This window comes from Stegodyphus dumicola, chromosome 7 (genome assembly GCF_044657685.1).
Source record: "Stegodyphus dumicola isolate Sdum_Otavi_A_Nest chromosome 7, ASM4465768v1".
In the NCBI taxonomy this organism is placed as follows: Eukaryota; Metazoa; Arthropoda; class Arachnida; order Araneae; family Eresidae; genus Stegodyphus; species Stegodyphus dumicola.
In genome coordinates this window covers 42713774-42741692 of record NC_140774.1, presented here as the reverse complement: position 1 = coordinate 42741692, position 27919 = coordinate 42713774, and the positions used below count along the sequence as shown (strand labels likewise).

Genomic DNA, 27919 nt, shown 5'->3' with positions numbered 1-27919 from the left:
TGCGCGAAAAAAAAAAAAAAATAGTCGCCAAGTTGGCGAGCGGAGCACAGCGGCCGAAAGATTCGGCTTATTCAAAGACGGCAGTCGCGCTCTATCGATCGTACGCACGCGCTGTTAGGGCAACGTGTCCGACCGATGTTGACCTCATGGGAAGGGAACCATCAGGAAGTCGAGTGAGATTTTTCATGCATTCATTTTTCGAATGCCGACTCCGATTTTTCGAATGAGGTCGTCATTTGGAATATCCCAATCACTACGTAGAACTTAACGCTTTCGGTGAACAAGTTGGGAAATTGCAGTTACGCTGGTTACAAGGTGAGTGTGAAACAGTTCATTTCACTTTGTTCATTTGTCTCCGATGAAAATGATCCTTGAAATTGTCGATCACAACGTGGGAAAATAAATCGATACGCTACGAAAAATTTTATTTTGGGAACTGAATGTTACAGCTTGGGTTAGAAAATTGAATGGGCATGAAATATTTGTTTCTTACTTCACGAAGCTAACTGTATATTATTATTGATAATGAGTTAAAGGAAACTGAATTAAGTAAGTTTATTTGAGATTCCAGTTTATGCCTGAAAATTATCATAAACTGTTGTCTTTGCTGAGTAAAAATCCGCGAGCCATCGAAATCGAAATTTCTTACATTGACAAAACTTAAATTTTGCTCTTGCTCGCGCATTTACTCTTGCTCGCGCATAATGATGCAAATTGCGCACGGATTCCAGAGATTCCGAATGCATAAGGTGTGGCATCAGAATCTGATTACTTTGATGATGATGTTATAAGGGAAATGGGACTGAAAGAAATATAAAGAATGATGTTAAAAATATAATGTAGGGTTATCACAATACAGTTTACAGGAACGTATTCATACCTTTAAATTTATCTTAGAGAAGTGACTTACAGTCACTGTGTTCTTGTAACTGTGCGTGAAAGTTTCACATAATGATGCAATATTGTGGCGTCAGTTCGGGAACAAGTAGCATATACCTGACAAAGCTTCACAGAAGAAGGTCTGAGGTTATGAGTTTGGAAGAGTTACTTATCCAATACGAGTACATTTCAAACAGTGAAATCAAGCGGTCCGGAAACGATGATTGTTAACACTGTTTGCTATTCTTGGCCTAGTGTAACACCATCCTGTTGAAACCAATGGTTGACATTCAGGAAGGTCACCAAACTGTTGTCATAGTTAATTCAACACGTTACGCGAAACTTAATGATTTTAAAAGTTGCAGTATTGTAGTAATTATAATGGAAACCATCTTTCTAAGATCTGCATATGATTTAATAAATTGCACCGAACTCAAGATTGCATTAATTGTAATAAAAACTACCATTCTAATGCAGTTTTAAAAGGCTTAAACATGGCATAAGACATAGCGATAAACCCTAGATCACATTAATCATTTCGAACCACTTTTGTAATGTAATTTTTAAAAATTGAATGTATCTTTTTAAATTCCAATAAACTTAAAGTTACATTAATTATAATGGAAGCCACATTCCTAACGTGATTTTAAGAGCATGAATATTTCTTAAGAAATTGCAATGTACCCGAAATTGCGTTAATTTTTATGGAACTATCATTCTGATAAAACTTTTAAGTTGTGAATTTCTTGATAAAGTGCGGTAAACCAAAGATTGCAATAATTGTAATGAAATCATCGTTTCAAATAAATTTTAAGCCGTGACTATATTTTAAACTGCAATAAACCTATTCCAAATTTTGGGATATATTTCTGGCGCATTCCTGTAACATTTTAATGAAAACCGACAGATTCAGAAAGTTATATCTTATCCTGCATTAGCGAGCCAACAGGAAACTCTCATTTTCAGATTAAGTAATCTATCTTCTCATCTGTCCATACTTCGCTACACATCTAGAGTTGTCTCTACGGACGAAGCACACGAACATAGGACAGCAGTTTTTGTGAGATTACTAAGCTAATTTGAACTATAAACACTTAACTTGTATTAATTAATTATCAGGAGGGCGGCGAAATATTTTATTGCACAGGATGACAAAACAGGAGCCAAACCTGGTAGCATTATGTGTTACGTAAAGAAACGGATCACTGCATTAATTAACCTGAGGGCCGGCAGGCATTTTATTAGTCTTTCAAGAAATCATAAATTGCAGAATAATAAAATTTCTTTCTATCTCGCAAAGAAAATGCTAAATTTTGATATCAAAATATTTTTTATCATTCTGTTTAATTAAAAAAATAATATCCACTGTACCCATTTAATAAAACTAAACATTAAAAATGAATAAATAAATGAAAAACATCTTGCATCATCTAACAACTTAGAAGAGATTCCAGCTGCTAACTCATCAGGTTTTCTCTAAGAACGGAAGTTTCAACGGTCTTGCGTTAAGACGAACCAGTTGCCAACTGATAACGTCTTTCGTTAAGAACGTTTTAAATAAATAAAAACTGTTACTTACTGTTACCGAACGACGAAATAAAATTTTTATGATTAAATAAAATTTTAAAATTGAACGCAGAAGAATTATTTCAAATGTCAAGCGTTTATTTCTGTATTTCTTTTAAGCAACAACGGAGATTCTAATAAACGTTTTTCATTAATAGCAATATAAAATACATTTGTAGAAATCCGCCCTTATATGTTGCAGGTGTTAAGAAATATGGATTATTTTCAGGGACATACATTTTTATATTTTTGAAATAATTTACTATTATAATTTGGAAGGTGATGTTACATGATATTAACTTACATTATGTGTGACTGACAAGAGGATTTGCGATTTGTATTTTGTTTGTTTGTTTTTTTAATTTTAATAAAATCATTGTCCAGGTTGACTTTTACGCAATTTTAAATTTTAAATTTGCGCATTTCTTTACTGCATATCCAAGTGCTCGGTTTGTATAACTTTCTGGTTAAGCGGATATCACGTCAAGGCAGTGGATTTGCACTTTTCATCGGTTGCGTTATGACTTCATTTCATATTACAGAGCACGCGAAGTGGGAATTTGTTGTATTTGCTAAAGAATGCGGTTGTAATATAAAACAACAGTGTCTTTAAAAACACATTTTAATGAAGCAGCATCTAGTTGTGAGTTCTATCGCAGTCTCCAAAACACAATAAAAAAAGTCTGAAAGAGTTTATACTTTAAACATCACTCAAAAGATTCTTTTAAAGTTTAATGTGGTTTAGCAGTAGAGATTATTGATAAAGATGGGCTGATGGATTCTATAGAATATTAGATGAATATGCATTTAAACTATCATAGTAACATTATATATCTTCTAATGTATACTTAAAAAGTGAAAAAAATATGTAATATAATTCTATAAAAACATTTAATATTTTTAATTTATAAGATATTTCTCCCGCTTTCTTAGCATGCCTTCGTGATGTAGTAAGTAGTCAGCAAGCTCGGCGCGTATTCGAGAGGTCCGTGTTTCGAGTCCCGGCGTGGCATTGCTCATTTTTTACGTCTCTTAGCATCAAAAATCCTAACGTCTCTTAGCATCAAAAATCCTAATGTCTGTACAAATTAGATTTAAAAGTATTTTTTTAAAGTAATAATAATAATAATACTTTTTAATGACTTCATCTATAGCTTTTAAATAGCTGAATTTGTTAATTGATAAGAGACAGATTAAATATGAAAGAATAATATCTTACATTTGTCCGAATGGCAACAGACTCGAATGAAAAGTGAAACAACATAAGATCGTGTTTTGAAACTAGTAACCCTTTTGGACTAAAAAGCAATTAGTGTACCGAATTATATAAGGTAAAGCATCATCATCTTTTGCATTCGAGCATTGCGTGTCATTCAACAGAAATTACCATTTCATGAATTTCAGCACTTTATTTACTGTTTAACTTGAGGCTGTTTTTAAAGTATTATCCTCACGTATGTGCTTCTCACTGTGTGATATCCATAGTATGTAGGTTATCAAAGATCTCTTTCCTTTATTTTATTACCAGTTATTTTATTTTCTCAATAGCAGGGGGTCTTAATGAGGAGGGAATTTCATAGTTGCAGGGGACAGTGCGTTCAGCATTTTATATACCTGCTAAGTATAGTTTTATTATTATTATTATTTTATTTTTTATAAAGGTTTAAAAAAAAAGGGGGGGGAGAGATCTCCAACGGACCCTTTTTTTAACGTTTTGTGTGCTACCTTGCAATATTTAATAAATATAGTGTTCTTCGCACATAAAACACATAAAATTCAATTCAACAGCAATATTTAAAATATTTAAACAAAATATTTTAAAGCAGCATATCTTTAGAATTTCGGATACGCAATCTCGCTCGGTGGAGATAAAAATGTTTTTTCCTTACGGTATTGTTATTGCTCGCTCTAAAATCGTTGAGTCTGTTAATCAAAAATTCATTAAAGTTTTACAAAATTTGAAATAGATAATAAAACAAATTCGAAATTCAAAATTCCCACTTCCAAGTGACCCTGCTCAGTTGGAAGACTACGTTATTCAGCATTTGTTGGCTGTGGGTACCGTTGTTTTTTCACAGTGCGAGACACATTTATGCATTAATGCAGATTCTTCATATTTAGTTTCTTTAAATATAATACATGGCGATAATATTTGGTGACAACAGTTTGAAAAGTGATTCGACGCAAAATGCCATTTTGAAATCAACAGCTCTTCTGGGCAAACGCTATTTGGTCTGCAAAAAAGAGATGCTTTTATTCAAGTTCTGTATCAATTAACATTTTCTATAATTTATGAAATCCATTAAAAATAAATCTAAGTTTAAATAAATGTGTATGCATTTGAGTTTGGAAAAGAGAGGGAGGCGAATGATTTTCTACCAGTGGTGAAAGGAGTGTATGTAGAAAAAGCGGTTTAGAAACATTGGACTATACAATGAAACCTCCTCTATGTTGGAAGGGGTTTAGGTTAGATTATTAGGTTTTATGATTTAAGACAAAGCACTGGAGGACTGCCTACCTAAGGGAAGAGTTGTTTCATGAAGGATTTCCCAAAGTAAAGTGGCTTAAATTCGCATTATACATGTTTAGAAGATATGTTCTCTTTTATTAGTCACTCACTATCATCTCTTTCTCTTGCAGCCGGATAAGTGAAGCATGTTGTATAGATGAATATTTGAGGCAGTAGACTTAATGAGGCGCTAACTGTATTAAAAAATAGCTGTTTAATTAACTCTATGAAGCTCGTCAGGGACACTGTGTCCCTGGTGAGAGAAAGTGGTTTCGTCCCGCTTTTTTTTTTTTAAATTTTTTATAATACTAATATTTTTATTCTCTGAAGTGTTTTGTTTGATGGGGATCAATTATTTCCTTTTTCTATTCCAAATATGACATTTTTGTGTGCACAGAAGTGTTTCTTGTATTAATGACGCCTAATTTCAAAAGGTATTGTGACTTTTCCACAATACCTTTTGAAATTAGGCCGAACAATATATTAAAGAAAATAGAAGATACAGCACACGTAAGAACAAAAGTGGGCTGAATTACAGATTTACATGTTTGGTGATTGAGTTTAACTTACCTGTATGTCATTATGAAATATTAGGAATGTAGCATAAAAGCATGAGTAAAGAAGGCAATGACAATCTAAATCATTGTAATCTAAATGTATATCATTATCAGTATCTGCTATTAATTTCAGTACTGCTGAAAAAATTATATATGAATTATATTATAAATCACATGAACTCGTTGCATTATAAATTACAACAGTTAGAAATATTATTAGCGTGATTTAGCGACCTTCTTTGTTAACAAATAATTTCAAGTAATTAATTTTACAAATAATTCAGCCTGAAACTAGGTTGGAAAATAAGCTACATTCTGAGGATTAAGCTTTGCCAAGGTGTTAGAAACATCTTCTATTAACTAGAGTTGTGATGCAAGAATTTGTAAAAATTATCATTTAAATATAAATTGGCATAAATACAATACAAAGTACATAAATTCTACATACAATGAAAACTTGAGTACAGTGCAACAATATGTGAAAAAGGAATGGATTAAAAGGGAGCTGAAAATCCCAGGATATGAATGTAAGGGAGTTGGATTTTTTTTTTACTTATTTATTATTTATTATTATTTTTTTTTGTTAATTATGAAAATTCTGCTGACGCTCATAATTATTAATATATTAATTAAATGTGTATTAGAAATTAAATGTATGCCAAAGTACATCAGGTGGAAAACAGAATAAATATTTAAACGTTTCTAGTATTAAAATATGGAATTTGTAACAAAGTTAAATAACCTTAAAATAACTTCAATGATTAAAAATGGAAAGCTTAATACGGGAATATATTGCAATAATATTAGTGTGAATTTAGAACGACTTAAGAAGTCCAGTTTTTAGATTTAATAAAGATAATTTTTATAATTAAATTAGAACTGTTTACCTAAAATGGTAAATTTGAAAGTTAAAACCATTCTGCTATCTAAGAAGATTTGTTAATATTTATCTAGACAAGAAACTTATTTAAGTTGAGCTACAAATCCGATATTTGATACCTTGATTATGTATCAGTTTTGTGTATGTCATTAATCTATCAATTTTACTATTCAAATCTTATATATATGTATATATATCAGCGACTAAAATCTACAACTTGGAAAGTTTTTAATTCTTACAGAGAATAAAAAAGAATCTAGCTCATCATTCCTTTAAGCATCATAAAACTTTAAAATGAGTGTAAAAGAAATTTATTTTTTAGCACACGCCAGACTTTAAATTAATATTTGTTTTACATGCACAATTTTTACAATATTGATAAACGAAAATAGAGGCTTGCAGTCTCAATAGAATGTCCCATTAATGGCGATAAACGACTTTTTGTAGCACCCAATCTTCTTGGAAAGAAATGGGGGACAGGAAACGTCACGCAGTTCGTGGATTAGAAAAGAGGGGGACAGGGATTTTCGATCAAATTTGGCACAGTTCGTACTCTACCCTTTTGAAGAACTCGTAATATATTGTGCATTTAAATATTTGTGAAAAGATAATAAAACAAACCTAGATTTTCAAAATGGAAAAATGCCTAGAATTGACTAAAGAAAAAAGTGATGATTTACAGACGATGATAAATAAAATTTACATAAAATTATTTATTTAGTGAATTATGTTTGGTGCTTTTTAACATATTTCGCTGATATTTATGGAAAGTTAAATGAGATAAATTTGGGTTTACAAGGACAAAATGTTAATTTGTTTACCATTAGAGATAAAATAAATACAATTATAAAAAAAAATAAATAATAATAAAAAAAACTCGAGCTAATAAACAAAGAATCGGATAATAATATTTTAAGCTTTTCACCACATTTAGAAAGATTTCTAACAGAAAAAAATTTGAAAATAAAAGAAGAATTAGCATCTGACATTAAAAATCATTATTTTCATCGCTAAATAATGAGCACGTTCTTTCCCGACGATTATGAAAACAAAAAATTGGATTAGAAATCCATTCTGTCCAAGCGTACCTGAAATTTTATCTCGTGAAGAAAAAGAACAATTGATAGAAATTTCCTGGGATGAAATTCTAACTGAAGATTTCAAAAATAACACACCTGCAAACTTTGGCTGAATCGAAAAAAAGAATTTAAAGGCATTTCAAATAAAGCTATTAAATTTTTATTGCTTTTTTGCACAACCTATTTGTGTGAACAAGGATTTTCTTTCATGTTATATTTAAAAAGTAAATACAGAACAATATTAAAAGTGGGTCCTAATTTACGGTTAAAGCTAAGTGAAATAAGATCAGATATAAAGAAACTAAGCAAACAGAACAACTCTTAAACAGGCCCACTAAATTTTAGGATTCCACACTAAATTTTAGGAGTAAAGTACTATAACTTGAATTAAAATCTTAAAGATAATTAAAATGGCATACAATATTTAATCTAATATTTCTTAATGCATCTCTAATACAAATAGCCAAAAGGCTGTGCAAATGGCAAAATATATTTAAATATTTCTATTGAAAAATTAAAAATTAGTGGTGGTACTACAGATTTTAAATTTTTGCTTAGATGGTACGCGTCAGTCAAAGGTTGAGAACCGCTGGTCTAAGCAATAAAATAAAATGTGTTACATCAACAGAACTGTAACATTTTTTAATGCACCAAGCATGTCACTCAGTAGTTCATGTTTCCGTTGCGACATCAAATTTAAACTTTTATAAACATACATACGCATTTTCATTATTTAATAGTATAGATGTGTGGCAAAGAAGGAAGAAAAAAGTAGGAAAACGTACATAATTGAATTGTTGATGTTTTTAATGCAGTTGAAAGCCACGCCTAAAGAAGAGAAGATTTTTAATTTTTCATTAGCATACTTATAGATAATTTTACCAGTAGCGTATTCAAGAATTTACCTCCCCGCGGTGGAAAAAGGGAGAAAAGGAAAATTTCTGAAGGAAGAAGTAAAAAAAAAAGAAAATTTTAAAATAATCCCAAAGAACTTGAATATTATACCTACATTTGCATCATTTCGGTAAGCCAAAGCTTTAGATCCGTGTGGTAATCCATTATTAAGTTTCGGTAAACGAAAGAATTTATTTCAACAGAAGTAATTTTCTTACGAAAGTTTTGACAGTTTGTCATTTCATAGAAATTTTTTGCTTCCTTATTCGAAACCCAAAATAAACGTTGTTATGAAATAATATTTGTCTCATTAACTTTTCGAAAAAAGAATCGAAAAATAAATTTTACATTACGTCCAAAGGGGCTTTTTTTTTAACGTTTTGTGTGTTATCTTTATTTAGTAAATACCATGTTCTACGTACTTAAATCATAAAATTCAGTTCAGTAGCAATATTACAAAATAATTTTAAAAGGACAATATCTTTAGAATTTCCTATACACAGTCTCGCGAACTAGAGATAAAAAGGTTTTTCTTTTTTCCCCGTTGAGTGTTGCCATTGCTCGCTTTGAAATCGTTGAGTTTGTTAATCAAAAATTCGTTAAAGTTTTACAAAATATGAAATAGATAAGAAAACAAATTCCAAATTTGGGCTTCCAGATGCCCATATTCAGGTGGAAACGTACGTTATTCAAAATTTAAGGGCTCTATGTACCGTTGTTTTATCACAATGCGAGAAACATACCTACATTTATGCAAATTCTTGATTATTTTATTTCTTTAAATATAATACAGGGCGATAATATTTGGTTGCAAAAATTTGAAAAATGAGCCGACATTTATAGTGAAGCAACGCAAAATGCCAAAACGAAATTAATAGTCCTTCTGGGCAAATTATCCCTTTGGACTAAAAATAACGTGCGTAATTATCTGCAGCAGCAGGTAGCGAACTACTCAGCCCCTTGTGGGACAATCTTTGCAAACGTGGGAAATTCGATATTTGTCCATTAAAATGCCTGAAAATGAGAAGGATAATTAAAATACAAAATGCTTTTTTATAAGACAGATGCATATTTATGGGTTTGTTGAAATGTGTTCTATTAGAAAAGTAATGAAGTTAACTAAATACTAGAAGAAATTAATAAATATGCTTTGATCATTAAATTAAAAAAGTAAGTAATAATATTTTTAATATTAGTCTGCATATCTAACACAAATCAAATTTTCATTTTTAAAGTATCACCTTGTAGTCGGTTATAGTTAATTTTTAAGAATAGACGGGTAAGCGGTGTATTAAGTTTCCTGGTAATCGTTGAAGGTAGTGTCCCTTAAATTAACGCAGCTTATCATCCGTATTCATTAATTTGTTTATAGCATAATAACGAAATTTAAAACAAAGCGTAACATCATCGTAACATGATCTCTTGTAGTTAGAATCTTCTTGTAATTTTTTCATGTGATTCATGATTATTGTAAATTTAAGATTTTTTTTTCGACGTAGTAAGTAAAAATGTCTGAATTGCTTCGATACGCAGTGTTCATATATTCGCCGTATTACAAATGCATCGCAGTTTTTTTTTTTTTTTTTGGTTTTGCTATTATTATTTTTTTTTTATAGAATTTCTCGTGAGTTGTTCGAAAGTTTTGTATTTTGCATACGTATTGTTTGAATATTACATTGGATAATGCTCCTCCCCCCGAAAAAAAAGGAGAAATTGCAGTTTTAAAGAGGTATTACATTCCGAAACCTCAAAGAAGAGTTCTTTAACGAAAATTTCTGAAAATTAAATATTTAAAGTATCATATAAATTACAAGTTCTTGAAAATTATCAGAAGACATATTATAAATTAAATGAATATCAATTTACATCAGTTAGATGTATCTTTTTAAAAAGATAATTAAAATTATTGACAACTAAGTTTATTGCTTATTGCACCTTGGGCAACCTTCCCAGTGATGAGACGCCTAAACGTTGGGTGGGTATTGGATATTCCAACACGAAGGTAGTAAGTCCCAAGTTTCCGGCAGAAACAGCAACAACTTTCGCAGATGACACAGTCTAGTTAACATAGTTTTAAACTCAGAGCCGGATTTAGACTTTAAGGCCCTAAGCTATTTGAGATATGGGCCCCTTTATAAGTCTCTTATACTATATTTTAATACTCTATTTATACGATATTTAACAGTGAAGCGCAAGACTCGCCGCCCGTAGGCTTTGAGTGGAAAGTGAACGCTGAGTGAGTGTAGATATTCACAGAAAGAAACTTAGAAACAAATTTCTTCAAAAATGAAAATTCAAAAATGAAAGAAACAAAAGCCTTCATTTTAGGAAAATAATTTGCGAATGAAATAAATAACATGAGAGTGGAAAAAAGTCAGATGTCAACACCAGAAGAACTACCAGTGGGCATTATAATGTATCACTCTTGGTCTCTTGACAATATAGTCAGTTGTAGGATCATAATTAGTAACTGCGATTTTGGAATATATTGAGGTGAATATATTATTAAAAAAGTAGTGAGAATACATTAGAATATAATCACGAATATTTGGTATCTCGCAGTGATTTTTAACAAATCAAAGAACACTGACCATGGTGCGATGGTATTCTGTATAACTTTTGTTTTTTACTTCTTTTTTTGTGGGCAGGTTACTATAAGTTTTGGGGGGGGGTTACTATAAGTTTTTTCATAAATAAGATCTAATTCTTACTTATGCAATTCATGCGCAGTAGTTTATGCAGAAATTGCATAAGAATTGGATGGATGAGAATTGAGTAAAGAGTTCGCTTGATACAAACATGCAGTTTGGATTTTCTTCCGATTAGACAGTAAATAGCCATAAAAACTGCTCTGTCTTTATTGACAGCATAAATTATTTTATCTTTAAAGGTAAGTTTTTCATGAATATAACACCTAAATATATTTGTGACGAACGATTAGAAGAACAGTCCAGTAAAAAGCAATTTTTGGCTCAATCAATCGATTTCTATAATATCTTCTAAAAATAAGAACATTACATTTAGTTGCATTTAACTTGATTTTCTAAACTGAACAAAAGTGAGAAATAAAATTAACAAAATATTGTAAGTTTAGTATGGAGTTTTGAATCATTTATATAGATGTTAAAAAGCAGAGGCCTTAGTTCAGAGCCTTGCAGAATTCCAGCCTTGATAACGTTTGTAGTGGATAGAGTATCGCAAATACGAACTTGAAAAATCCGACGTGTTAAATAACTATGGATCATCTTTATGTGATGAAATCAAGTGTGGCCGTATATGGAATTTTGCAAGCTTGTAAATGAGACCTTGATGCCAAGCGCGGTTAAAGTTCAGAAAACATGCCACAACTGACTTCTTTTTGTGAAAAGATACTGTGATAAATTCAGTAAGATACAAAATTCGATGGCATATACTACATGAAAGCCGAAATTAAGCCCTTTATGAAAGCCGAAATTATTCAGAAGAATAATGTGATATTTTTCTAGATATTCTGCAATTCTTTTTTGAATAACTCTTTAAAATACTTTGCTAATACAATGTGAAAGGCTAAGGTCGATAATTGGAACGGTATTTTGGGTCTTTATCATGTTTAAGAAATAGGATAATTATAGCATGTTTTCATTGCTGTGGCAAATAAAGTATGCAGAGACATGAGATTAAAATAGTTGTAAGCAATACAATACAGTTTCTTGGTAGCTCATTTAGTGCTCTATTGGAAATTAAATCTGACCGGTGGCACAGCGAATTCACAATTTTTTTATTATGTTAGAAATTTCCGCTGGAGAATTTGGAAGAATATATTGGTTAACATTTCTGGCTAGAAGGGCTTGAGTGGAGGACACAATCTCAAGATCTTCTTCCTCTTCATTGACACTCAGGAGTGAAGAAACTTTAAAGTACATCTGCAAACATTTAGCAATCTCTTATTCTGAATGGGAACGCAAATTGTTATGTAGTATCGGTCTAATGAAATTCATTGTGTCAGAGCGAAGAAATTACCTGTTTTCCAGGAGCCATATTTTGTAATTAGAAAAGAAATTTCGTGTCGTTTACTTTTAAGTTGAGTAACTGGATCTCTTGAAACTTTCCAGCGCTTGAAAAGGGGAATTTTTTCTCTAATGACTTCCACAATATGATTGGGCAGTGAGGTATAAGAAGTCGAGGGAATAGTTGTTGAGGATTGAATAATTATTGCATCTTGAACTTTATGATAAGGGTGAGGTAATTGCATATTCAATATCTTCGATATTATGAAGAGAAGTATTTGCATTAATATATTAAAAGATCTTTGAACTTCATTTAATTAAGAACTTCATCCTTTTGCGTTGAGTGGCATAGTGGGTACATCATGGACCTTATAAGGTCCATGGGGTACATGCCATAGACAGTAGATAGAACGGCAGGTGATGAGATGAAAGGCATCTTTAACTTCCAGGTGAGAAATTTGTGTAATATCTTTCAGAAGAATGTCAACTGAGTATCGCCGTTAATGTGATATCTTGTAGGAGCTAAAGGACCAATAATTTTAATTCTATTTTAAAAAGCGTAATTTTCCAGAATGTTTCGCTGGCATTATTGGATTCTTGAGTTCCAAAGTCGGCTTTTGGAATTGAAGCAACCTGCAATAATAGTGGGAGAAAAAACAGATAATATTATTAACAAATTGTTAAATAATTAGGTTAGATGGAGGTTTATAGACTGAAATGATAACATACTGTTATTTAAATTTAATATAAATAAATGCAGCATTAGCATCAAGATTTGAGGGAAGTGGAATTGAATAAGTTGTGGTTTTGTTCGGTTTATTATGGCAAAGCACTTACAGGCTGTCTGCCTAAGGAGAGGGAGGCTTTTGTGGAGGACTTTCTAAAAGAAACTGACTCGTATACATGTTGCACATGGGGGGAAAACCACGTAAACGTCCATACAGCCGGCCCATTCGCCGACATTCGAACCCCGAACAGAACTACCAGTTTTCGACGACTTTACCTCTTGGCCTGTGCTAGGTCGGAAGTGAACGTGATAGTATTTTTGATAATTATGGCTGTTCCTCCGTTACGGTTGTTAAATCTGTCATTGCGAATAATATTGCAGCCTTGGCTGAAGATGAGTTTCATTAATCATAATAATACAAATTTTTTGTGTCTTGATAAATTTAATAAGTTCATGAGTTTGACGGCGAATGCTATATTCATTAAAATAGACGATATTAGTGAAAGTTTCCTGTGTGATTTGAATTTATAATGAACTGCTCAGATTGATTAAAATTCTTAATCTAATGATGTAATAAATTCTAAAACTTCGAGCCTAATTTGAATTTTGTGTAGATGGAATTTATCTGCCTTGAATTTTATAAATAATTTAGCCCTCGTGAAGGTAAAAAAAAAAAAAAAAAAAAAAAAAAAAAAAAAAAAAAAAAAACCTTTTTTAAATCACCAGTGAGGACTTTCCTCTCTTTCCGTGGCAGTGTTAATGTTGGAATATGCTCTGGAATTTCGATTATCCTTCTGTTCCGGATTAAAATTGGAATTATTGGCCTGTTGTGAGGAATGGGAATTGGTTGATTTTGATTTAGTTTCAAGGGGAGAAAATTGATTTTAACCATGGGTGTAAAGATTCGATTTTTTCAGTTCTGGTTTTATGTATTTGGGTGCTTAGGACAACCTTTATAACTTGACATATGGTCTGATCGACACTTTGCGCAGGTACTTGGAACATCTTCTTTCTTGTGTCTATAAGAAATTTATTAAATTTATTTATAATTATTATTTTATTAAACTATTTATAAGTTTCGTGCGGTCCGGCACATTTCATGCAGCGAGCTAGGTTGTGACAAGAGGATTGGTTAAGACCAAATCGCTGTCAATTGTGACACTGCAGAGGTTTTTGTTTTGAATTGTTGAGTTCCCATTTATGTTAATTCTCTGAATGTAAGTAATTCTGTAGATTTCTTTGTTTTTATAATTTCGTTTAGTTTCAACAAGAAATAATGATAAAAGGGTACTTTCGTTTGCTTAGTATTTTGTTAGTTGACAAACTCTGATTACAGGAATCTCTTTTTCACTGAGCTCCAGCCTTCTTGAGATGATAGATGTATCAAAGGGTAGATTTTTAATTATACCATAATTGGTCTATCTTTGTGTATCATCCGGTGGTCTATCTTTTGTATATGTATGAAATGGAGCATCTTTATCGAGAAAGAAGCGTTGGAGTTTTGTAAAATGTGTAATTCGCCATATGTGAGTTGGCTTTCTGTTTTTCCTACTCCGAAACCTCGCAGTTGTTAAGTGTGAAGCATTTTACTTTGGGCTCTGTAATTATAGAAGAGAAGATTTTCCCCGCTTCTTTGGTAGGATGCTCAAAATCCGAGTCATTGTCCCCATTTGTGGTACCCATGGTTATTCTTTCTGCTTAAAGGCGAAAACTTGTTGTCAACGTTCGGATTGCTGTGTAATCTCTTGAGTGGATTTTTTAGAATTTCCTCTCATGTTTGGAAGCTGAGGTTGAAACAGCTGGTTGTGTCAGAGAAATTATTTGTTTTTGTGTATTATTTTGAGTTGAAATGTTTAAACTTTGGAAACTGCGGTGAATCTGGTCCAAACAAGTTTGTAAATAAGCTTTTAATTATTATTACTTTATCATTCATTGATTAACTTTATCATTCATTGATTAACTTTATCATTCATTGATTAACTTTATTATTCATTGATAATGTAACTAATAAGTTTATTTCATTTTCAACTTTCAGATCAGCATCTCTGACTTGTTCGATGAAGAGCATATCGAGTAAATTCGGAGTTAAATCCATAAAAACTGAAAAGCCATAATAGTAGTCGAAATCTGGAAGGAAGAAGAGAAATAGTATCCGCTAATCACCACGCCGGCGTCATACTTTCCAAAAACATCAGAAATAAAGCTTAACCTTCCATACAGTATTAATCATCGAAGATGATACACTAAAAAAATGCAGTTACATCAGCAATAAAAACACCGAAACAATAGGTGACCAGTACTTTAACAAAAAAAAAAAAAAAAAAAAAAAATTCTCTACGGCGACAGCGTTCTTACGAATATGAGGACACAAAGCTACTCTACTAGCATGAGGATGACAATAATGCCACCCTAGTTTAGGTGCTATCGTTATTTATTTCATGCAGAATAAAGAAATAAAAATCGAAAGGAGGGGGTGAGAAATAGCTGCGTGTCAGTAACCTTGCCATTCGCACGAAATGCAGTGAACAGTGAAAAAAATATTTTTCCTTTATATTTTTCTGGTAGTCGAGGTATTTTATGAATGGTAAGAAGGATAAGGATAATTTATACATTTATAAAAGATAATTTATTTACGTTCTGTTTTTGTGTTGGAGTAGAGAAATGAAGTCAATTTTTCTCCCCCTTTTTTCTTTGATATATTTACTTTGGATTTTCATCCGCAGAGAACCCGTTGGCGCTTCGGGAAAGAACCCGTTGGCGCCGTTGCATTTTTACTCGCCAACCTCGCGGTTCATAGACGATGAGCCGAGTCGTAAGCGTGATATTTATTATTTTGTAAACGTGATTTTTAGTGTATGTAAATTCAAGTTAGCAGACAAAACAATATATTAAGCATATGGTAGTAAAAATTCACAGATAATACGCATGTAGATGTAAAACTAACCGGTTAAACGTGATATACAGAAATAAATTTGTATTAAATTCAAGTTAGCACAGAAAATAATATATTAAGCATAAGACAATATATAAGCATTTATAACGGAAATAAAAAATATAAATTAGTATTAATGTACTGAAATTACCCGGTTAAACATGATAAACGAAAAAAATGTGTCTTAAATTCCAGTTAACACGGAAAACAATATATTCCTTACTCCAGCAGTGGTTTGCTAATTTTGATGAATCAATCATATTTTTTATTTCAATTTAATGATCTATTTATGTCACACCTGCCATCCTCTGAAAGGTTATTGTTAGAAAAGCATTAACAAGATATTATCTTGTTAAAATTTTACGCCATAAAAATTGATTTATTCTCATAATTTTAGATGACAATAGCCAATAATAAAAATAAAAGAATTACTTAATTACTTAAAATGCACATGCATATTTTTGCGGCCTACGAAAACAAATTACTTTAGGGGTTAAAAACCTCATAGTTCTGCATGCTTACAGCTGTTAATAATTAAGAACACAACGTGAACAGCGGTGTTACAAATTAGCATTCACCCCTCCCGCTGTATTTTCCTTTCATCCCGAACCGAGAACCGGCATTTATCTACGAAAATATTTCTATCTATTCGTTGTTAAAAAATTCAGAAAAAATAATAAGAAATAAGAGAAGAATAATATAAATCTGCAAATGCGAACAACGACAGTGACACGGAGTATAATATTATACTCCGTGGACAGTGATAATTCGACAAAGTGAACGCAAGAGGAATGGTTGCAAACTTCGAACAAGCGAATAGGATAAATCTGCGGGGTTACCAGGTTTGAACTATTATCGCAAAAGTTGGCGATGTTTACATTTACCGGGTTCTCTGAGGAAGTACTTATTATGTATAATTTATTTTCAATGTTCAGGGGCGAATGAGGTTAACAGCATTTAAAATTTAAAAATTTGGCAGAAACAGTTTAAGTTGCTTACCATTAATTTATTTTTCAGTTGATTCCTCTTTGCTAGTATTATTAAAACTCTTTATGTATTTTTCCTCATGAATTATTCTCTTATAGGTTTTTAAATCATCGATATCAAGTGCAGGAACGGTGGCATAGCAAGTAAGACCGGATTTTTATGAATTTATGGTAAAGACCGGATTTTTATGAACACGATGTATATTCTCGAAAAATGTCAGCTGAACAGTTATAATACCAAAATCTTATTTAAAAGGAGTAGAAAATAAAAAGGTAACCTCACAATGATGTAGTTAGCGGAGTTTTAGCTTTGAGTAGAGATCTGAAAAGTTGATCAAATTACAGGGATAAGTAACAGATATCTAAGGTTTGAAAACTAGTCAGAAGTGGAATGATTTCTTCTCCAAGTGACGGTTGAGAAAAGTTAAAACATATTTCATATATAACAAAATTATCCCATTTAAGAATTTAGCAAATGAAAGAATATTTTGTATTAAAAACAAGAAAGTAATGACAACATTTAAGTTTTGAAACTGTGATAATAGCGGGACGTTATTCAGTATGATATCACGTCGTATTGAATTCTCTTCACATTACGTCATGCGCCCTGAAGGAAGAGAAGGTTATGTTTACACACCGTGATGTAACCTTTCTTTCTCTACTTCTGAGTGGAGAAATCAGATTGAAAAAACTGCTTAAAGCGGTATGATAGAAAGAGCTTATACTTTCATGCGTTACCTCAAAGATTTCTATGAGAGAGTCATCAAATGGATAGTCGCTTCCGGAGAATGCTGCGGTCATCATTGTTAATGGTTTTGCTGCGGTGATCATTGTTAATGGTTTCAACTAGTAAAATAACCTGCAACCCCCATCATCTGTTTCTGATTGAAAAAGAAGTCTGTGTACCCGTAACATTACATTGCGCAGTTAGGGCGTTTATCATCATGCGGCCTTGTTTATCAGTTCTTGAAGATGTTTCTATTCGCCGTTCCGTAACTTCTATAGTTTCGAAATTAAATTATAAAACTTATTTAACTAACGATAGGATTTAAAATCAGTGAACATACTTCTTAATAATTTTAATTTTTTTTCTTCATATATCTGATTGATACATTTTGATATTCCACCGATGCAAATTTTATATATCCATAAATTATAGTTTTTAATTGCTGAGTTTATTAAGAAACTTTAGTTATGATTTGAAACATAATTAAAGATTTTAACCACGTCAAATGGCAATTTTCTTGGAATAACAGCTGTTGTGATCCGGTGTTTTATGGTAAATTTTCTGTACTGTAGCGTAACGTAGCGGCCGAAAAGTGAAAAGATACTGCTTTAAAAATTCCTAACAATATACATATTCGAGGAGGGGGGGGGGAAGAAGAGTCCTTAGATTCCACTTTTGGGGTAACAAAATTGCACTTTTAACGATCACGCTTTTCTTCCCGAAGTAATTAAAAAATTTTTTAAAAGGTAAATAGCAACATTGAGTTACATTTAATTCATATATTTTGTCACAAAAAAGACAAGATGCTATAAACTTTCGAAAATAACATAAAAAAATTTAAATTCTCGAAATTTTAAACCGTACAACATGGTTTATTTAAAATAAATAACTAGTCTTCATTTAGCTAACTACATAGCTTTATTTTAAGAAGGAGAATCATATCATAAAAGATTTTGTTTAGAACTGTCCACTACATACAAAATCGTCTGCGATATATACATGCTTATGTCGCGATTTTGAATCAAAACAACGGGCAACATTGTTGATAAACTGTCTTCTCACAAGTCTTAATAAACCGTTTTAAAATTTAATTTAATTTCATTTTTTAATGGCTAATTGAAGCAAATCCATGAAGAATTCGCAACTCTTCATTCACAATTATAAAATTTTTATTCTTAATTTAGAATAATGAAAAGGGCTAATTCTATTGAAAAATTACTGAAATGCTGAATTTAAATCATTCAACGATTTTTGATGAATAGAAACATTGTTTATAGCTTCTTAAGAAGCAGAATGAGAGAAAATTTGGGAGACTGTCAAAGACATCTTGCGGAATACACATATTATTGTCATAAACAATAAAATAAGGGAAAACCTAATGCCGAAACTTGAAGTAGTTCTATATGAATCATATGGAATATCTATTTATTCAGCTACTGTTAAAATAATAATACAGTCTGCTGAATATGACACATTGCTGATCATTAAAACTGCATCGGCAGAATTCTTACAATACACAGATGAAATCATTAAAACCTGTGATATAAAGGACAAACAGAATGTACAGTGAAAAGAATGTGGGCACCATGAGCATCTATAACTACTACTATATGATGAGTCATAGACGAAGATGAGTTTGGATGGCATTAAGGAATACTTAGTTCTGATAGCTAGAATTCCTTGCCAGGGTTCATGTGTTTTAGCAGCTGATGGGTTTTGTTATGCCAGTGTGTGTCACACTTCAGGCAGACGTATTCAATCAGAGAAAGGTCTGGTGAACGCGCTGGCCAGTTGAATGCCACCGTGTAGTCACGCATTATCTTGCTAGAAGAAAATTCTCGGCCGTTTCTGAAGGTATGTGACGACCACAGGCCTTAACACGTTTGTTGTACAGCACTGACAGAGTGTCAGATGTTATATACCAGGTACGAAAGGAAGTTGTATTCAATCGCATCTCCTATCGCAGGCCGCGCTAGCCCCATAGACGTAAAAGTGAGATTTGTTAGAGAAGATGCCACGTTATTCATGCATTCCATGTCTATCGTTTAATGTACTATTGCATCCGTAGATGCCTGCGGTGTACCTTGAAAGATAGGCGAAGCAGTCGTTGCCAGGCAACCATCGATGACATTCAGACGACATCTCATTTTATGGGTATATGATTTTTGCCATACTATGCACCGTACTTCCTGCGTTAGAGTGCGTGATGTTACTATATGGTCAGTATCAGCTATTCGTATAAGATACCTATTCCTTTGCTCATGGTGCATCAGCATTATTGTCAGTTTGTATGTCATTCCATCCGTTTCTTAGGCATAGTGGTTTTCATATTAGCATGCTAGTAGTCATAATTCGAACAAAGAGAGCAGCAGTTTGGCGGTATGATATGATAACCGCAATCACAACGCAGAGCTGTTTTCTCTCGATCAAATTCAGACGCATTCTGTTGTACGTTCTGTCTTCTTACTCAAGGCATGCAAATAAGTAAAACAGTATAGGTACAGGTAGAAGCTAGCATAGGAGACAGAGATATTGCTGAACCTAACTAACTGTTAAACTTTCCCCCAGCTTTGAGACGGGAAACACCGGGGAATTGTTCGAGGGTATACCATGCTGAAAGTACCTATTCTTGTCCGATCACTGCAATAAAACAATACATTTCTAGTTAAACAAATAAGGAAGAGACAATAATTCTTGTATGGAAAACTAGTTCACTCATCTGTTCTATACTGATTATATGATTGCGTTGTTTACTTATACATCGCTTTCGTAATCATTTTCATGCCCTACTATGTGTATCTGTAAGGCAAATTTCACGTTGATCAGCTGCTTTTTGTATGATATTGCAGTTTTGATGGCCAGCAGTGTAGCTGTGTTACACTAAAAGTGTCCACTTAAAGAAAATAACAACAAACTTTCACAAAAACCTATAAGGAATGGGAATTTTGAATATCAGTGCAAAGTAATATCAGTGCAAACATGTAAATTTAATGTATTTGATATGAATGGCCAATTTATTGTATGTAGAATGCGCAGGAAAGAATGTCGGAAAGAAAAATGATTAAGTAGTAAAATATGTGTATGATACGAGGGTATAATTATTGTTCATTGAAACTGTTATTTTAAATTAATTGCTTATTTAATGGATGAGTAATAATATATTGGTTTTTAATATGAATTTTGAAATTGCCATCATAAAAGTTTACTTGCATTTCAAATTCTACAAAGACCATATGAAAATGTTTAGCATTTTACTGTAAGTGTGCAGCTTTGGATGCTATATAATTGCCTTGAAATAATCAAAACACTTTTTAGCAAAGAAGATAAGTGGAGCAAATCTGAAACAGCAGTTAAGATGCTAATTGAATCCAACTGAATCTAAACTTAAACCGAGTTTGAAAAGATTAGTAATCCAATAAAATATTTTTTTAAAACATCCGGAACTGGTTGTCATCAATAAAGTTTTGTGTTGCCACTCTGCAAAGCGTAAGATATTTGTATTTCAAATTTAATCATAATACTCGGTGATATAAAAGAAATATACTACCACTCCTAATATATTTGTCTTTCGAATTGAATAAACAAACTCAGCAGTTTAAAAGAAATGTGTTGCCCCGAATTAAAATAATTTTAATCTTCCACGTGGCAGTGTTTTATCGTTCAGCAAAACGTAAGATATTTAACTTTTCTTTCAAATTTATTCTTTTGTTAATTAACAAAGCTATTTAAAAGCAATAAACACAGATCCATTTAAATTATTATTACATTAGGCGTCGATTAAACGTGATCACGTTTGTCCTCGGCTGTATAGATAACATTAACCGAATTAAACATGTAAACAAACATTCTTCCAACTGAAATAGAATTTAATTAATTTAATATAAATATGACTAAAGCATATAAATATATATTTTAACAGCATTTTAATCAGAAAAATGGAAAAGTTTATTTATAAATTGTTCCTAGCGTTTTTGGAAAATATTTGAAATATTTGAAACAATTTGAAATTTTTTAAGTCAAATATTTGAAAATATTTGACTGATGCTGTACCCCTAAACTTAACATTCGGAAGGGAATATATTGATCTAAAATTTAAAATTATGTTGTTCTTATCTTCCGGTTAAGGTTTTTATGCCTTTAGTTAACTTGCATGCAATATTTGTAGAATTATCGACAATTTAAAAGTTATTTAAGTACGGCTAAGTCTTATTTTTTTTACTATAGCAACCATATTTGTTTACATTTGAAACTTAGCAGAATAGTGAATTTGTTGCCAATGTAGATAAACTAAGCTTCAGAACAACAAAGTAATGTCTTAAGACACAATAACACGCCGAATAAATACTAATTCAGAAGTCAAACAACAAAAATCAGCGTTATATTTACAAAATTTTCACAGTACTGAAGTTGGATGTGTTACGTGTGACCAGAATGTCGAGAAACGGAAGAGAATTGCAAGTCTCAAGTTCAAAAGTGAACTGAATAGCAGGATCAATAGAATTCATTGTTGAAAGAACTTTATTTAAATCATCTTTATTACCTTCAAACAGGGTAAAAGTATCGTCTACGTAGCGGAACCATGCCGGGAAGTTTAAAGTTTCAAACAATTTTGATTCATAATAATGCATGTAGATATCAGCCAGGATGGGACGGAGGGGGCTTCCCATGGCTAATCCCTCAGTTTGCTTGTAATATTTATTTTGGAAAACAAAATGTGTTTGTTTCAAACAGAGTTGAGTGAGAGAAATTAGCTCATCAATTTCGATGCAAGAGAAATGAAATTCGCGAAGTCTGGTTTCTAGACATCTTAATGCACCCTCCACTGGGACACTGGTGAATAATGATTTTACATCAAAAGAAACCATGAGTAAATTACTAGGAGAAATGTTTTTAACCTTTTTTACAAACTCTTTACTTCTTTTACTTAAATTTTTTATCGTGTAAATGTTATTGTCTAATAGAGTGGAAAATCTAGAAACTAAATACTTAGCTAATGGATACGAGGTAGTACCTAAATTTGATACAATAGGGCGGAAAGGAATACCACTTTTATGAGTTTTGGGAAGAGCATATAATCTGGCACAATTCGCAACAGATGGGATAAGCGAATGTTTTAAGTTGCTTGAAATGATTTGCGAAGATTTGATCGCAGTTTTTATTTTGGACAAGTCCGAAGGTGAAGGATCTTTAGGGATCGGATTATATGATCCTTCGTTTAAGAGTTTAGTGACACCATCGATGTAAGTGTTCTGATCCATGACGACTATCTGGCCACCTTTGTCGGCCTTTGAAATGATAATATCCGGGTTAGAATGAATTTCGCGCATTGTAGCTCTTTCTCTCGCAGTTAGATTTGGTTTCAAAGGTTTATTATTGAATTTCACATTATGAGCGATAAGATGCCTAATCATTTCTTTCTGTGAATCTGAAACTTTACTGAACTTGAAAGCTTTTTCGATAGGAGCCAAAATCTTTGGAATCGAGGGTTTACAGGTTTGTGAGAAGTTAAAATTATATTTTAGAATTCTCTCTTGTTCTTCTGAAAGACTAACATTAGAAATATGAACTATTGGCTTGATGTTTACAATGGGAAGATTTTTTGAACTACTTGAACTGGAAGACTGTAAAAGAAGTTTTTCGAATTTAACTGCAAGGGTGTTTTTATGACGTTTAACTAAATTCTCCGTTCTAGACCAAGACTTTTGTTCAAGGGCAGTGAATTTTGGATATGATTTAGCGAGTTCCAGATGAAGCTTATAGAGTTCATGTTCAATTTTGGACAGTTGTTGACGTGTATCCCTTATCACGGACCGAAGTAAGGCAAGCTTGCAATTTAACACAATTCTTCAAACACGACTCGAAGGTTTTTGATTAGATTTGATTTGAATAAAATTGGGGATCAATTTTTTACATTTACTTTTAAGTAAAAAGTCAAGATGATTCACCATCGATGTAAGTGTTCTGAACACTTACATCGATGGTGTCACTAAACTCTTAAACAAAGGACCATATAATCCGATCCCTAAAGATCCTTCACCTTCGGACTTGTCCAAAATAAAAACTGCGATCAAATCTTCGCAAATCATTTCAAGCAACTTAAAACATTCGCTTATCCCATCTGTTGCGAATTGTGCCAGATTATATGCTCTTCCCAAAACTCATAAAAGTGGTATTCCTTTCCGCCCTATTGTATCAAATTTAGGTACTACCTCGTATCCATTAGCTAAGTATTTAGTTTCTAGATTTTCCACTCTATTAGACAATAACATTTACACGATAAAAAATTTAAGTAAAAGAAGTAAAGAGTTTGTAAAAAAGGTTAAAAACATTTCTCCTAGTAATTTACTCATGGTTTCTTTTGATGTAAAATCATTATTCATCAGTGTCCCAGTGGAGGGTGCATTAAGATGTCTAGAAACCAGACTTCGCGAATTTCATTTCTCTTGCATCGAAATTGATGAGCTAATTTCTCTCACTCAACTCTGTTTGAAACAAACACATTTTGTTTTCCAAAATAAATATTACAAGCAAACTGAGGGATTAGCCATGGGAAGCCCCCTCCGTCCCATCCTGGCTGATATCTACATGCATTATTATGAATCAAAATTGTTTGAAACTTTAAACTTCCCGGCATGGTTCCGCTACGTAGACGATACTTTTACCCTGTTTGAAGGTAATAAAGATGATTTAAATAAAGTTCTTTCAACAATGAATTCTATTGATCCTGCTATTCAGTTCACTTTTGAACTTGAGACTTGCAATTCTCTTCCGTTTCTCGACATTCTGGTCACACGTAACACATCCAACTTCAGTACTGTGAAAATTTTGTAAATATAACGCTGATTTTTGTTGTTTGACTTCTGAATTAGTAAAGTAATGTCTTCCTTTAAATTTGCGAATTAAATTATGCTTAATTCATTCTGGATTAATCATTTAAGTTATTAAATTATCTCATATAATAACTCAGCGTCCACAACAAATAAAGTCAGTTTCTACACCTTCAGTGTCTTTTTGACGAGTGAGACCAAAAGTTAACTTTCAGTTTTGTGCACCTAAAAATCTACCTTCTTGTCCGCTGGCCGAATTGTTTTTTTCTTTTCTTTTTTTCTCTTTTTTTCATAGCTACTGTAATTTTAATTGTAATTTTTTTAAAAATTGTTTTAACCGTATTTGGTGTTTTATGTTTTTCTATATCTTTCAATTTTTAATATAGATATTTTTTGTGTATTTTTGTCTTGTCGCGAAGTGAGAACTGAATTAATTTAATGAGAAATATATCTCTAATGAAATTCGAGGAAATAAGTTTAAATGAAATACATGAAAAAGTGCGTATAATTTAATATTCCGTACAAGGAGGCCATGTGGTGTACACATCAGATTTTATATTATATATTAGGTCTGTTAAATGACTCAGATGCCTTAAGTCTTTATAAAGCCATTTTGAAGTAGTTTCAAATAAGCTCTCGAGGTACTCTTTTACACCTCCAGGGAGTTGATGTCTAGATAAGTGAAGGGGGGGGGCGGGAAAATACCTGCCTACTTCTGTTAGATATCAGGTATCGGTGTTTTCTGTCACTTGAATTTTACTTCCCCCTTTTTTTCGGGGGAAGGGGGCTGTCATGTTTCATGTTACAAGTTTTAAAAATGTTTACTAGAAGAGACTGGAAACAGTTTTGTTTTTCGAAGTTTTGTGTGTGTTATGTAAATTTGCAAAATTTTAGGTAAGTAATATCTTTTTTAATAACTGCATAGAGTAAAAAAAATTTCATCAGCATAACCGAAGTGTTGTATTCAAATTTCTTAAGTAAGATTATTTAATTATACCTAATCAGAAAATGACATTTATCTCTTTGGATGCTAAGATTTGTGTGTAAATACATAAAATTCATGCAAAGATATTTTGAAAGATTTTGATATATATATTTTCAAAAATTAACTTACTAGCTATCGATCTTCACAATCGGAACTTATTTTTTATTTCATGATGTACATTGTACATTTTCGACACGATATTTTTGGAAATATAGTTACTCTGTAGAAACATGAATGGGTGCACTCTTAAAAGTAGTTTCTTTCAGAAGCAGACCTTCGTAAACAACTATTTTAATTGAAATTAATCCGAATGAAATATCGTAATATCTTGCATTTATGTACGATAATATATCGTTGAAAAATGAATGTCACGCAGATGTAGAATGTATGAATCATATGTGCGTATTTTGTTAATCTTGGTTTTCGAGTACCCTTATGAAAATTAAAAATACACGCTTTATTGAACCATTAAAATATAGCTGCTCTTTAAATAAATGAGAACTAAAAAACTGCCGCGAACGGAATTCTGATGGAAATTTTCAAGGTCGGCGGAAGGAAATATCACATGTTCCAACTTTTCGAGAGGAATAAGGAAAAAAAAAAAAAAATGCATGTGCTTGTCATAGATACCAGAACTTGGGAAATCTCAAGGTAAACTGATTTCTGGTTTAGTGAAGCTGCGTTAAAAAAGTATGTTTTGCTTTTTCACTTTTTGTAGAACGACATTTTTGAGTTCTCAAGTTCCTTCCACCCTTCCCAAGTTTGTAAATTTTAATAATTATCATTTGCGATGCTGTTATTATAAATTATGTTTCACCTTGTTTTATTCAATATACAACTGCGTGAAATCGATCTGAAATCGAAATGTATTTTTTTAATATCGGTGTCCTCGGCAAAGAGATGGAAATTTTTATCTTGGCGATATATTCCTTTGTATTATGTATAATACAATACCTTAAATATAAAAAACTGCATGTTTGAGATAAGTTTTGGAAATACACATAAGCTGTTCTGTGAAAGCCGTTAAATTAATTTATAAAGATAACTTTCGATCAGATTTAACCAAGAAATCTGTTTATTTTGAAGTTAAGAAAAATTCAACCTTAGATTGAGATTTAATTTTAAGGAAAATGTCTTTATGCATTTCGAGGGAATTTGTAACTCTTCTGCATTCTTTAAGCCATTAGTCTTTACTTGCATATCATCCATTAACTTAAATATTATTACTGTAGAGAAATACACTGGTTTCCAAAAATTAAGGAACAATAACAAAAATAGCGATAACTCGTTCACAAATAAGCTAATCCGTATAAAATTTGAATATGTTGTCAAACAAGAATTGCTGAGTAAAGCGGCAGTATGCAAATTAGTGGCGCTGCAAGTGAAATACTCATTTGGGAGGAGCATAAAATTGCATAGTTCAGAGCAAGCCTGCAAATTTCCTTGTGATACTGAGATACGAAATCTGCGATAGCCAATTTGTGACAAGACCTCCAGGCATTATTTGCCCAAAGAACTGCGTTGGAGAGCCATTGGGAGACTAAAGAAGGCATATAGAGATGACATCCTTGATGCTTATGTGCGTCTTTATGCCCGGACAATAGGTGATAATTTTCTGCTACAGATTAACAACGCTAGACCACACAGGGCTTGCATCGTGGATGATTATCTTCAGCAGCAAACAATTCAGCGCATGGAGTGGCCAGCTCGACCACTGGGGCCTGAATCTTATCGAACATGTTTGGGATGCGTTAGGAAGACGTATAGCTGCTCTCCATCCTCCTCTTCAAACCCTTGCCACGCTTGCAAATGCTTTGCAACAGCAATGGCTCTCACTTCCTGCGAAACTGATTAACTGCATAATTTACAGCATCGCACACCGCTGTATGTGTTGTATTGCTTCTAAAGGAGATCATACTCCGCACCGAAGAATAATAATCAGTGCATATAATGAAAAGAAGAAACAATAGCAAAATCATCAATCAACAAACTGTTAATCGTCAAACGTAAAGCATCAATAAAATGTAATTAATGTAAAAAATACTGCACTGATTTTAAAGCTTTTTTCCTTTAAATTTTCAACTTTTTTTAATAAATCAAAATCATCAATATTTTTTTTTCAGAATCTATTTGATTATAACTTATCGTATACTGTCGTGTCATAAACCAAGAAATTTTCCCACATTTTTTTACTACTGAAATTTGGAAGTTGACTTATTTGCAAATTCAAAACGACTTACAGATAATTCGTCCATAAAAACAAAGAATCGAAAAAAAATGACAATAAATGAAATTAAATAAAATATTTTTTAAAATTCTAATAAATATCAATCAAATTTAGAATCAAACGTTGTCTTTTTTCTTTAATTTTCGAGAAATTTATTT

General features: G+C 32.1%; 1 protein-coding gene across 3 annotated transcripts in view; it reads left to right on the top strand.

Moving 5' to 3' along the window:
* Positions 1-85: 85 nt before the first annotated feature.
* Positions 86-27919, top strand: part of LOC118203300 (inactive fucosyltransferase B-like) — a 71104-nt gene continuing 43270 nt past the window's right edge. For 2 of the 3 annotated variants that reach the window (XM_035375571.2, XM_035375575.2), the window contains exon 1: positions 86-315. The gene's annotated coding sequence lies outside the window, so the exon portion shown is untranslated. Of the gene's footprint in view, positions 316-17094; positions 17140-27919 lie in introns of all 3 variants that reach the window. The other variant, XM_085820123.1, reaches the window with a different exon arrangement.